Consider the following 14,365-nt stretch of genomic DNA (forward strand, 5'->3'; position numbering starts at 1 on the left):
GAGTCACTTTAGATCACTATTTTTTAAAAAAGATGGTCTAATCCTCCTGTTAAGCCCACATTCTAGTGGACTTTATTTGCCAAAGTATTTGAAGAAAAATTAATAAATGTCACTGCTAAAAGTGTTTCGTAGCATAATATCTGAGAACATTCTAAGTTAAAGTTACATTTGTTTATTTACTGAAGAATTTTAAAAAGTGTTTAATAATTAATATTCATTTAGCTCTTAGGTGGGCAATGTATTTTTCCATGAAAAATATTATTTTCTAAAGAAGCCCTGTAAATATACACTGTAAACTGCTGTTTGAAAGTCTTTTTATTATCTGGTCTTAAATAACTTACATAGATATAACACTATAAATTCCATTTAGAATTTAGTCTATCACAAGATTCTCCAAATACACTGATATATATTTTATTATTGTTATCATTATTATTGATAATAATGAGAGCTAAATAGCCTATTATACACATTGGTTGTATTAACCATCAGGAAACTCTTGTTAAAAAAATCACTAAAATTAAAAAATACAAAATAAATTTTAAAAACAGAGCTTAATCCTTTCAAGGGACAGTGGAAACACAAGCATTTTTCTAATTTTTTATTATTGAAAAATAGATGATATTTTAGGTGGAAAATTTGTACTCCATGATCAGTCTCTTGAAATTTTACTCTGTGCTAAATGTTAACTGTATGTGATAAGGTGTTTTTAAATGAGTTCCAAACGTAGGCTTTTCCCAGTAACCTATTCCTAAGATCATACAGAAAATGACGATGTTATTTGCTAAGGGAAAGCCTTACATTCCTGTTGGTCATAATACTGAACAGCTCTCACTAAAATGTATTTTTTAAATAGAATAAGGAATGAAAAGAATGGAATCTTTTATTCAGTTGCAATGGAAATTTAATCTGTAAGAATCTGGGAAAGTGTTATCCTGGAAACTTTCAGGGCTGTTTGATTTATGCTATTAAATGAGCTACTATTGTTTCTAATTGAAAAAATTTTTGAAAGCTAAAAACAAAATCAATTTGTAGACCATTATTATATCAGTTTTTGCCACAAACATGTGTATAACCTCTTTTAAAACTGAAAAGTGCATAATTATTGAAACAATTTTTATTAATAAAAATTACTTTAAATAATAAACCATATCTATTTCAATATATCAGGGTAATTTTCATAAAAAGAATCCTTATAGTAATTTAGAGATAATTGAACTCTGGAGAATTCCAAACAAACCTAATTTTTTCTATTACATTTCTTTGCCTTAGATGAAGTAAAAAATATTTTGTGTTACTCAGTCACTTTCCAGAAAACCCCAATATATTTTGAATGTAAATGATGTTTTAACGGTTATACTAATCGGAATTCAGACTTGACTCTGAGGAAGACAAATTAAATACAAGTCATCAGAATAGACTTTTTACAGGAATAACAATGGTTAGTTATCTTGGCTACTTTATAATCAGTGTGGCACTACGACATTTAACATAAACATAAAGAGAAGTTAACATGTTAGTCATTAAGAATTGTTTCCTTCCTGAAGTGAAGACTCCTGGCTGTTTCATTTCAAATACTGTAGAAGACAAACATTAAACAACAATAATTTTTGTGAGAGTTGAACATATTCATATAGACAAATAGCATTTTTGTTCTTTTAACTATTTTTCAGAACTCTGAAGATTAACACTAGAAAATATTTTACAATAGCATCAAAAAGAATTAAAAACATGAATAAATTTAACAAAAGAAATGCAAAACATGTGTACTAAAAAATGCAAAACTGTTGAACAAAATTAAAGATCTGGTAAGTGCAAAGATATCTCGTATTCACCAAGTGGACAACTTAATAATGTTAAATGGCAATAATCCTCCTCTTACTGATATGATATACACATTTTGTTTTATGGAAGTGTGAAAAAATAAGATAGAATAAATATAGCTCAGCTTTTCTAATTACAAAATGATCAGAAAAATCTAATTTGTCCACTGATTATATTAACTGGGAAAAAATACCCTATGGCTTTCTCCACATGTGTAAACTAAATTTTAAAGACTTAAACTTTTTAAAATAAATGCTGAAGTGGCTGTTTTCCTTTTTATCTTGTAACTTAGTAACCAAAGCCACGAACTTAACTTACAGCTGCAGCTACAACAGAAATGTCTAAGAGCCAAATCATTTAATGTATTGGGTGTTCCTCCACCCTGGTGATATTTTTGATATTTTAATCTAAAATTTATGGAAATATTTATTAATAGTCACTATATACAAATTAGCACATAATCTCCCAGATAGATATTTTAAGAGATTTTATAATTCAAAAACTTCTTTTAGTTGGGTATATTTACATAGACTACATATTCCTATATGATACACATGATGACATAAATTTTTATAAACAATTCATCTTTAAGTTTCCAAAGAGAAAGAGTAAAAGAGGAAGCTGGTTATAGATTTGAAAAAATCACAGCTCATTGTGAAGGCTGATTATATTCCCTCAGCAAGAAGGGGAGAAAGCTTAGGTGCAGACAGTCTTGTCACACAAAATCGGGAGGGTCATTGTAGCCGATTTTTAGTGGCACTTGTTAAAAACATCTTAGGCTATTGTCAATTCCATCAAAGCCATGTAAGTAACCATCACTATATTAACTACTGAAATATGGAAACAAAGATTCCCTATGTAAATCACATTAGTGAGCTCTCTTAGGAAGTCAGGATTGAGAATCTCCACCTGGACTCTGGGCTAAGTGATTGCCTCAGAGAGCACCTGCCAATCTTACAAGACCCGTACACCTGCTGTATCCCTGACGACAGCAAAACGGTGATACGGAATTAATGGCATTGTCTGAGCCCTATAAACATTATGACGACCAGGACAAAGAAACCATTGGACAAAAAGACAATATAAAATGAACATAAGGGAAGATAAAAAGTGTTAGTAAAGCTCATCTATTGAGCTCCCTAAAGAGCCAACTCAGAGAAACAATTTCTTTCTGTTTTTAATTTTCAGCTAACAAAATTAATTCTGCTAAATTTAGTATTTGGAGATGTAAATATCAATTAGTATTCAAATTACCTTTAAATTACTCATTTGACACGCAGGGATCCAAGGAAGTTGGACAGTGAATAAAAGAAAAAAGCCGGACTGAGAATATGTACTGTCCATACAGGAAATCACAAGGTTCGGTTGGGCAAAGATTTCCAAGTTACTGTCTATATAGACTCTCCGAATTGTTGAATCATTAATCAACCCATACTTAAAAACAAATGCTGCATTAATTCTTGTTTGGGCAAAGAAGAAACACAAACAAAAGCATAGCCTCTCACCAAGCAGAGGAAAAGACCAGGTTTTTGGATTCGGAGGAAAGGTGGAGCTTAGGTAAAGTACAAATGAACACTGTTTTGATGGGCTCAAAGCAAAGCAGGGTTGCATGCAGAGGTTAATCTTAGGCCTGGGCTGTGAAGTAGACTCAGGCTTTTGATTCTTGGAAACCATGGAAGTTAAGATAAATGTGGTTCTCATGTTGAGTCTCAAAATTCCTTGTCTGAATCTTTTCACCTGCTTAGATTTGAAGTTCCTTCCCTGTAGCCAAAGTGATTGATTTTAGGTAAGAAGCTTTTTAGGACTGTGTCCCTGATGTTCATTAATCAAAGCAATTTTTACTGATTGACATCTGCTTAAATTCTAGGTTCAATTTTTGGAATTATGGCCATCAAAATGTTTGTGTTTTTTTTGGTGTGTTTTCTTGCCGTACCACTTGGTAGACCTCTTGCTGTGTGTTTGAGCCTTCCTGTAACATCTGCAGACAATGGAAGGACACTTGTGCTCAGCAGCACAACGTCATTTAGGCTGCCATTATGCAAAGGTTCTGTGGCTTTTTCTCCACAAAGACTCATCTCAAGGAATATTGAATACAAATAATTTAAAGTTTTAGGTTTATTTGCACGGCAGTGGTGACTACTGTGGGTCTTAGTGAAGTACCTTGTTCCACAACAACTCAGGTTTGTAAGCATATATTTTACTTTTTATCTGTTTGGTCGTTACTTTCTTATAATGCATGTAGCAGGTACACAATCCTTTCTCCTCTCCCATTCTGCCCTTTTTATCACATATTTTATTTTATTTTATTTCTTTGCTTTTGAAAGTCCCCTTCTTTTTTAGTATTAGCTCTTTGTAGGAGGTCTTCCTTATTAAAAATTTTTTTTTATCACAGTGGAAAGCTTTTCTTTGATGGAACATAAAATTTTTTACAGAATCAGTAAAAACAGAACTATTTGGATCGAGTTGGGTTAGCATCTGGTCTGCTCTATTCCTGAGAGCCAGGAGGAAATTCTCAATTATAATCCTACGTAATTCGTGCTGTCTTTCATCAGTGAAAGAATGCAGAGGTGAGTCAAAAGGGACCCATAGCAACTCATTAGCTGGAAAAAGCTCATGACTTATTTCTTCAAATTATTTTAGATACTTATCATTTTCATAAACCTTCATCATCATCATCAATTCCACACATTTGTCTTCCTCACTGAGTCCTTTTTCATTCCATTGATTTTCACTTTTCAGTGGTTTTTGATTCATTCTTTTATTTCTTCATGTGTGTCTCTTTGTTTACCACTATGTGCTGAGAGTCTAGGACCGTTTAAGATACATGGTAGGTGTTTGATATTCATAGACAGTTATTTATTTTAATAAAAACAATATGGAATATCTGGAAATTAAAGGAAAGCAGAAAGCTACAGAAACAGAGAGTAGAAAGAGCATGGGTTTTGAAGTTAGATAATCTCAGATTAAAATCTTCAATCCTTCTGTGATTTCCAATTCTTATTATAAAAGAAGTAAGATTCTTATGAAATGTTTTCTTCTGACAATAAAGCCTAAGAGTGTCTGTTTTTGTGCAATATGTACAGTTTTAATTGTTATCAGCTGCAAAAGTTTTCCTAATGAGCAAACTTGCATTACTCATTTTCTAATATTTTGAAAACACTTCAAATATTATTACTCATCTGTATTGTCTCTTTTGTGAATAGACTGTTCATGTCTTTTATCAAAATGTTTTTTCTAATTTATTTGTATGTGCTCATTATATTAAGAATATCATCCTTTTGTCATAATTTGATTAAAATATTTTTTCTGTTTATTGAATGTATTTTAATTGTATTTTCAATATTTAGAAATAAATTGCAGTTACATTTATTCATAATGTTTTTTATTCTTTGTTATGTATCCCATGGCATTTAAATATCCAAAGCTCATATACATTCAAAGAAAGTTCAGGCTTTCTAAAATTTAACTTTCTAATCCACCTTAAATGTATTTTGATGTGTAACATGAAGAGAAGATCTAATTTATTTACCTTTTTCTTTAAAAACATATCTCCATGTCAATGTTGACACATCATATGTCAAATGCCATCCCTTTTATTACAGTTTTCTCTAATGATTTTAAATTTAATTTTACATTCCAATTAAATGTTTAATCATAGGATTTATTTTGATTGTTAGAATAAAGTGAGGATCTATTTTTGTTATCTTATAATTATTATTTTTTCATTTCACCTTTGCAATTCATTACTTATTTTTTTATAATCATATATGGAAGATGATATACAGTTTAATGCAATTTATATCCACTTTTTAGTGCAGTGTTCAGAAATTGTAACTAATAATTAAAATAACTATGCAGTGCGGGATAATAATAGTTTCGCCTACTTCAACTGTGAAGCTGTCTAATTAGACTTCCTATAAAATATGCTACGTTATTCTAATCAGAAAGGCTCAGAATGTAGGAGACATTCTTAACTCATCTTTTTGCTTATTATCTACATTCACACAGTTTTAAAATTTTTAGGTTCTTCATAAGCAATATTTTTCATACCAATCAATAAATTCTATCCATCCTCTTTGTCACCTCTGATTTAGATTTCCTTATGTCTCATCAGAATAGGGATAATAGAGCTACTTACTTTTTTTCCCAGTGTCTTTTCTCTCCTTACGCCAACCCTTTATTCTCAATGCTACTACTTTTTGCTGGTAACATAGATTCCTGATTATATTCTTCCTTCACTGAAATTCATGTACTGGTACTTTATTGCTTACTGAATTTATTTCAGGTTTTAAAAGTTGGACCATACACACCTCAATCCCCATTCCCAGATGGCCACATACTATTGATCCCGTTTTAACTGCCATTGTGCCCTCACTCAAACTGATTTTTTCTCTCTGTTCTTCATTGTTTTGAAACTTTTATGCCTTCCCATCTTCCTCTTCTATGAAATTCCTTTTCAAACACTCCTTATCTGCTTAATCTCAATATACTAGCTCCTAAAAATTTTTCCTAACCCAGTTATAATAACCTTTTAGGATCCTACATAGCCTATTGTTTGTATTTCACTGTAACACTATTACTTCAGCTCGTTTTATGGGCACCTGATATTTGCTTTTTCCTTCTTCTTCAACTATAAGTGATTTGGATATACCACTGAACATTGGCCCTTTCATGTAGTAAAACCTCTTTATACTTTCACTATAATACATCTATAATCACTATAATCCCGTAGAAAAAAATCTAAAGTATGCATTCCAAAATCTTATTATTCCAGTTGTTTCAGTTTAATAAAAATCTTTATTTTTCTTAAAAAGCAAGATTTTGAAAATTCCATCATAATCTTTAGTGTTCTAATTTTAAGTAAAAACATCAGACAAATCAAATAGTATTTACAATGATTATAAAATTTTAGAACTTCTGCCAATAATGCAGCAAAAATGTTTACATAAATAAATAAGGAAAAGTAGACAGTAGATGGAGATGTTCTAACTTATATATTTAATAAAGTGTGTGGCCCATTTGAGGATTGCTCAGAGTCATGGTATAAAATTTTCACCTACAGTTTCAGGATAAAGAGCAAGGCATTTGATTAGCCCTGAGTAGTAGGAAAGCTCATTTCAGTGATTTTTAAACAAAAGAGTTTCAATAAGGAAAATGAAGAAAATAAGTAAAGAAGAGCAAAGGACTTTTAAAAGTAACTCTAGGGACGGAATACAAGAATCAGCAGAGTATAGAGGATTTTTAGGGCAGTGAAAATACTCTGTATGATATTATAATGATGGATATATGCCATTATATATTTGTCCAAACTCACAGAATGTACAACACTCAGAGTGAACTGTAAGGTGAACTGTGGACTTGGACTGATTATGATGTGTCAGTGTAGGTTCATCCTGATAAAAAAGAATCTACCAATTCTGGTGACTGATGCTGATAATAGGGGAGGCTATGTATGTGTGGGGACAGGGAGTATATGGGAAATTTCCGTACCTCCCTCTTGATTTTGTTGTAAACCTAAAATTGCTCTAAAAAAATCTTAATGAATAAAAAAATATGTCAAAATAAAGGGTCTCGAAAGCCAAAGAGCTCTCATAGTAAAATATTGTTAACGACAATGAATCAGAGAAAAAACATTCATTTTTAGATAGGTAAACATTATAAATTGAATTTGAACTTTAATAAAACTCATTTTTGATAATTTAGAGATGTGGTCAAAATATATTTTTGAAATTTTCTGCTATGAATATTCTAATTTTGATGTTCAAAAAAGTTGAGTTAAATAAGCAAATAATTCTTTATACTATGTCAATTTTATTACAAGATGGTTATGGTCAAATATGTGTACTGCTACCCTTTTAAGTCTATACATCTATAGTTGTTTCTGCTTCACTTTTGTTAGAAATGTTACATGCATCATATATGCCATCAGCTCTAGTTCTCAACTCTCAAATAGTTCAACTAGTATGTTTTGCCATGCAATATTTCAAGGAAAACTGATTCATACAAATGATTATTCATTTCCATTTAATAGTTTTGTGGTTATATAAAATATGTGATTCAAATTAAATGTTATATTTTCTCAACTTCTAATCTCTAAAAACATTCCTACTGAAATAATAGTAGAGAGAAATGAATTATGTTTTCGAAAGCTTGGAGTAAGAGAAGATTTGTATCAATATGATGATTTTTAATAATTCAAAGCACACACAAAAAGAGAGTTCTGGGCATCCTAGAGAGGAAGGCATTATAATCCAGATATGTCCCTAGAGTGTTTGCAATGGACATGAAAGCCAAGTCCTAGGTAGACTGAGTACAGAGTCCTGAGGGAGAAGTCATGAAAAGGAGGACAGAAATCAAGGTGAGTAGTTGAAGATGAATTGAATAAAACGACTCTTCACTCCTCATCTAGTTTTTCACCCTTAAACTCACACTATGTATCTAATGACTACTTCTAAAGATAATGCATCAATCTTCCACAAAAGTGTAAGCATTCCCATTGTTTGCTGGTATCCTAGGGTTCAAGGCTCCTTATTTAGGCTTTAGTCCGTCCACACAGACTTCCTAAAGTGAAGTCTGCTCATTTATATTGCCTAATTTGTGGCACAGACACCTCTGCAATTCAGTGGAAAATTATTGCTCTTTGAAATATGTGGTGCTGTATCATTTGGATGTATATAGGGTAGAGACAAAAACAAAAACCATGACCCCTACATTAAACCACACATGCAGATAAACACTTTGAGATTACTGATAGATCTAATGTAAATGTTAAGATAATAAAGCTAATATAAATAAAATAAGAATATTTTCATGACTTCTGTCTTCAATAGGACACAAAAATCACTAACCATATAATAAGAGAGGGATACATTGGACTTTATAATAATTATGGAGTTCTGTTCATCAAAACATACCTTTAACAGTATGAAACTATAAGTAGTGCACTGGGAGAAGGTATGTGCAATATTAATAACCAATTGATACTCACATTCAGAATATACACTGTATACATGTTTCATTATCTATCACTAAAATAAAAAATAAAACCACACTGTCTTAATTGCTGTATCTTTATATTAAGTCTTGATCTCTGATACCGTGATTTCTCAGATTTGTTCTTCTTTAAGATTTTTAAGCTATTATGGAGTCTTTGCATTTTCCACATAAATTTTAAAATCAACTTGTTCATTTCCACAATAACAACAAAAAATCCTGAGATTCTATTTGGACTTATACTGACTCTACATAACATCTGAAGTGAGTTGACATCTTGGTAGTGAGAGTGGTTCCAGAGGAACAGAATATTAAGATGAGTTTTCTGAATTAATTCTGGGGTGTCTGGAATTGGTTCTCTAATCAGATTAAATTTAAAGGCACTAACGACTCTATTTCCAGTAGTAAAGAGAGCACTGATAGTCTGTGGTGTCATGTGCAATAGGGAAATGCAAAATATTACTACTGGATACTCCAAATCAAATCTGGTAAGAGGGAATTCTGCCTCCAGACTTGAGCTGCATCAACTCTTGCTTGGGTCTCCAGGCTACTGACTTGATCTGTGGATTTCAGACTTGCCAGACCCACAATCACGTGAGTCAATTCCTTCGAATCTCTCTCTCTGACACTATACATATAATATATAAATATAAGATATATATATATATATATACATACACATATATCTTAGTGCTTCTATTTCTTTGGAGAACCCTCACTAAAATCTATTTTTAATCTTCCAATCCATAAATATATGAATCCAATATGTCTCCATTTCTGTAGGTCTTCCTTAATTTTTCTCCAATACTTTACAGTTTTAATGTAGAGCTCTAGAACATCTTTATAAGTTTTTCAAATTAATGATACCTTTCTAATTGTTAGCTCCTGATATAAAGAAAGGATAATGTTTTTATATATTTCTCAATGACTTTGCTAAATTGACTTATTGATTTTAAAAGTTTGCAGATTCAAGTTATTTTATGACAAAATCATGCCATTTGTAATGAAAGCTAAATACTCCTGCTTCTTTTACAGTTTTTATACATTTTTTCTTTCTTGCCTTAATGGACATTCAGTATAATTTGAATAGAAGTAATGATAATCAACATCTTGTCTTATTCATGAACTCAGGGCAGTAGTGTTCAATATTTCGCAACTAAGTACAACGTCAGTCAACTATAGGTCACTTTTATATTTATATTCTTTATTAAATCAAGGATGTACCGCTCCATTCTTAAATATTTATAATTTACTTTATGAACAAGTTTTACTTGGGTCCACTGTTTTTCTGCCTCTACTGAAATGTGCATATGTATTTGTTCATTTATTATACTGATGGGATTAATTGCCTTGATTTACTTTTACTATTATTCTATATGTATGGATTTAATTTTCAATTATTTTTTCAGAATTTTTGTGACTAGTTTATGAGAGATATTAACCTTAATTTTGCTTTCTCATAATGTCTTTTTGAAGTTTGGTTTATGAAGCCTGACTTTTGCCTGGCCTCATAAAACAAGGTGGAAACTACTCTCTTTTTGTTTATTCTCTAGAAGAGATTAAATCAGATGGATATTGTTTAGTCCTCAAATGCTAGGAATAATTGACCAGTAAAGCCTTCAGGGCCTGTAATTGCTTTGTGGAAAGTTTTTAGATACAGATCAAATTTCTATAAAAGATATGTAACAATTTAGTTTTTCTATTTCTTTATGTGTTGTTTTGGTAAGTTAGGTTTTCAAAGGACTTTGTTCTTTTCATATAAAATGTGAAATTTATTAGCTGGAGTTGCTTATCAGATATTCTCACAATCTTTTTAACATCTGAGACTCCATTTTGATGGCTCTTTTTTCATTTCTGATACTGATAGTTTGTGTTTTCTTTTTCTTAATCTTGAAGAATCTTCTCGAGTTTTATTATTTTATTATTATTTTTAGGAACTAACTTTTTGACTTCTGAACTTTTTCTTATAGATTTACTTTCCTTTTTTTCACTCTACCATCTTTAATTTTTAAGATGCTATTTTATTTTAGCATCTTTACATCGATGTTCTACCTATTTTCATTTCGAAAAGAGGTATCAAATCTCTAAATTTACTTACATATGCTCCTTTAGCTACATTGCGCAAGTTTTTGTGTCATATTTTCATTATCATCTAGTTCAAATTTCTAATTTCTATGGCAAATTCTTCTTCATCTTTTCATTATTTAGGTTCCCAGGAAATAAATATTAAATGATTACTGAAGAGTGTTTGCATTTTATACACACACACACATATTTAAATATGGTGCTGTTGCTTAGGAGTTTGCAATTTTAGAACAATCAGAATTATATCCTGGATTAATTCCACAGAGTAAACAAATACATATGTTTACATTTACACTTGCATTATAGGAAAATAGAATTATATGCATATTGAGTATGGTATAATAGATATCAAAAACACTTTTTCATAACAATCATTATCAATTTTTCTTAGTACTTAATTCACACCAAAAGAAGCGTTGTGTTTTTCTCCCCCACTTAAAAAAATGTAGGAACAAATATTAGGAATACTTTTAGTGTCTTAAATTAATAAAAACCTGTGTAATAAGGAATCTAACATGTTCTGTTTTGCCATTGACTGGAATTGTCAATCATTTCTGAAATATTGAGACAACTAAGTTGACTTCTCCTCTCCCTTATGTTTGTTTTCTGGATATTTAGAGACTAGAATGATTGACAGGTGTGCAAGTGTAGTGATAAACACTGTGATCTTTCTGGAGTAAGTTTTTACAACCCAGGAGGTATTACTATGCAAATACTAGCAGATGGCTATGTAAATATAAATGTACTTGTTCTACTAAAGCTCGACATAGAGATGCATTTAGTTAATTTTAAATATATTAATTTTTTTCCAGAAATTTATATTAAGAAATGTTTTAGAGACTTTTCATCCATTGCAGAATTCTTCTCACCTGTTAGTTGGGCTGATGGGCATTGTGAAATCTTGGCAGAACATTTTATAGTTGAAAGATTTCAATCTCTGAGAGGATTACATGGCAGATGGCAATGTAAAGGAACTACTCAGCTATCTCAGTGCTGTGTTTACGTAGCCATCTGCTGGGTATTCATCCCCCTGGGCTTCACCATTTACTTGGAGGCTAGAAAGTGTGCCTACAGATTCAGAGTGTTTTCTGGTCCAAGCATCTATATATATATATATATATATATATATATTTGCGGAATATCTAGGAAAACATTTTTGCTGCTATGTACCTGGTTCCTAATTTTTGTAAGACATTTTATTAAAGATTCTAAATAGATACCTATTAAGTGTTTTGTTTAGTCTTTCAACTGAAAGCTTGAATTAGAATCCACCAATATTTAATTTTAGTCCAGTTAATTTTCCTGCAACATATTTAAAAATTTAAAAATATATTTGGAAAAGTAATGTTTTATAGATGAATATATTATTAGACACATATTTTGTAGAGGAGTATATTTAAAGAATAAAGTAATAAAAATAATTTACAAGGAGAAATTAAGCTAATAAGTTAAGATATAATTCAACATTGTTTCAGGATATTTTTTTATTTGCCATATTTTTGTTTTTCACTTTACCTCTCTCAGTAATCGAGTTTTTTTGAGTAAAATACAAATTCAGTTATCAACCACTCGGGACCTACTATATTATGTATATTGGAAAATATTTATTCAAATGCACATATTGTGGGCAATAGAAAATCTGTAATAGTATATTGATCTTTATACTTAATATAATACTTTAAATAATACTTAAAAATACCTGTGACCCTTGTTGAAGTATACAAAGTCTTATCTGTGGCAATTGAGTTAGAGCTTTCTGTCATCTCTGTAGTGATTGAAGTTTTTTTAATATGTAATTCTGCCTTCTTTAAAATTGAGAATTTTAAGATATTAGTAAAATACTGGAAAATTTCAAATTATAAAAATTACTTTAAAAGTTTCATATCAGGAGCCGGCCCCATGGCCTAGTGGTTAAGTTCGGTGCACTCTGCTCCGGCAGCCCAGGTTTGTTTGGTTCCTAGGTGTGGACCTACACCACTCACCAGCCATCCTGTGGTGGCAACCCACATACAAAATAGAGGAAGATTGGCACCAATGTTAGCTCAAGGTGAATCTTCCTCAGCAAAAAAAAAAGTTTCATGTCTCAAATTATCATATAACTAAGGTAAAACAGGGTTTTGTGGGATATATTGTAATTTGAAATAGGCTTCTGCACCAAGGATAAACATCAAGAACAACAAACACTCACTGAGGAAAAGATAGTATGTGCTCTGTGAAGTTCAGAGTGGTAACTCCTCCAAATCTCCAGGATCACGGTCATTAAGATGCCCAGGGAATCAGTCAGGTCCTATTTCCAGGGCAATAGACGAGTTATTTCCAGGATCTGAGATGAGTTGTATATAGGCTTTTCCTAAATAAAATGAACACTTAAGATTAATAGCTTATATAAGAAGCTTAATTTGTAGATTGCAAAAGTAGCCTGCTCCCCTGTGGATGAGTTTGAGTAATCCCAGAGAAGAAAATCTTTACTTGGATACTTTGTATTAACAATTTTTTATGTACGTGATGTCTAAGGCTATTTTCTGATAGAAAACCATCTTACTGAATCTCCTGGACTGCTTTCATGGGTTTATTTTCCAGGACACCTCTGAGGAGCCAAATCCTCTAGTTTAGCCGTTTTGCCAAATAATTAATACTCTCCTCCTGATCTTTGGTAAAGAATTAGTTCCAGTTAGTAGCCTGGGGAACCCAAAAGGAATTTGTCTTAATATTAAGCTGTCTGATCTCATAACATAATGTTGCTTGGGGAAATAGAATTGTTTATGTGCCGTACGGAAAAAAAAAAAAACAATAAATATGTTAACAAATAACAAACATAGTTTTCTTTATTCCTGCTCTTGTTGAAATGCAGGTAATAAATGTGCTTTAAAATAGAGTAAATTTTCTTATCGTTCATTAAGTTGTGAAGTAAGAAAGACATAATGATATCACTCTTAAATAAATACCTGGTGTGTTCATTTAGAAAACTTTATTAGTCCTTAGTATTCCTTGATTAGTATATTTGATCAATGTTTCAGAAATATTTTCTATGGTGCAGCCACTATAGAAAACAATTTGGAGGTTCCTCAAAAAATTAAAAATAGAACTACCATACCACCCAGCAATTCCACTTCTGAGTATTTATCCCAAGAAAATGAAAACATTAATTTAAAGAGATATACACACTCTTATGTTTATTGCAGCATTATTTACAATAGCCAAGATAGTGAAGCAACCTATGTGTCTATCAATAGATGAATAAATAAAAAAGATGTAGTATATATATAAAATGGAATATTACTCAGCCAGAAAAAATAATGAAATCTTGTCATTTGTGACAACGTGGATGGACCTAGAGGGTATTGTGTTAAGTGAAATAAGTCAGACAGAGAAACACAAATACCATATGATTTCACTTATATGTGGAATCTAAAAAACAAAACAAATGAACAAACAAAACAAAATAGAAACAGACTCAGATACA

This window comes from Diceros bicornis, chromosome 27 (genome assembly GCF_020826845.1).
Source record: "Diceros bicornis minor isolate mBicDic1 chromosome 27, mDicBic1.mat.cur, whole genome shotgun sequence".
In the NCBI taxonomy this organism is placed as follows: Eukaryota; Metazoa; Chordata; class Mammalia; order Perissodactyla; family Rhinocerotidae; genus Diceros; species Diceros bicornis.